Source organism: Austrofundulus limnaeus, unplaced genomic scaffold (genome assembly GCF_001266775.1).
Source record: "Austrofundulus limnaeus strain Quisiro unplaced genomic scaffold, Austrofundulus_limnaeus-1.0 Scaffold458, whole genome shotgun sequence".
Taxonomy (NCBI): Eukaryota; Metazoa; Chordata; class Actinopteri; order Cyprinodontiformes; family Rivulidae; genus Austrofundulus; species Austrofundulus limnaeus.
The window spans coordinates 28,035-28,822 of record NW_013952860.1 but is presented as its reverse complement, the minus strand read 5'-3'; positions in this window follow the sequence as shown (position 1 = coordinate 28,822).

The window sequence follows — 788 nt, the reverse complement described above, 5'->3', positions numbered from 1 at the left end:
GTACCAGAGTCCTACCAACACAGCCAGTGAGAGCAACAGGAAACGGAAACCCCCCAACACACACACAGACACACACAGACACACACATCCTGGATGGTCAGTGCGACTGGCTGTTTTCAAACAGGGTTTGTTTTCAGAGACATAAATCCATCTGTGTTCCAGTTGCTGCCAGATCACAGTTATGAGGTGTTTATGAGAGAAATAACATGTTTAAAAACATAAAAATAATTATAACTTTACAGATACTGTCATAAAAGTTGATGTATAGGAGAAGATCTTACTGTCCTCACCTGCTGTTAGGAGCTCTGGTGACTGAAAGAAGACGTACCTCTGGATGGATGGATACAAGACGTTAGCTAGCCTGCTGCTACTCTGAACTTTGACCTACCCTTGTGCTGGTTTATCTTTTAAGAGGCCTTTTGAAACGTTTGACCTTTCAGCTATTTGCTAGTTTCAGCTCTTCAAACCTTTTGTTATTTTTAGATAGATGCTACTTTTAGCTAACCTTGTGTTGCTTTTAGCTATTATTTAGCTATTTTTAGCCAACTATATGCTAAATTTCGCTGTTAATTACCATTTTGCTACTTTTTCATTTTTAGCTAATCTTTTGCTACTTTTTAATTTTTAGCTAATCTTTTGCTACTTTTCGATTTAAGGTATTGTTTTGCTAGTTTTAGGTAGCATACTTGTAGGGTTTAGATGCCTGTTTGAGATTTTAAATGTTTAGCTACTTTTATGCTAGTTTATCTTTTTAAAAAGTTTTTAAAACATTTTGCTTTTATTAGCCC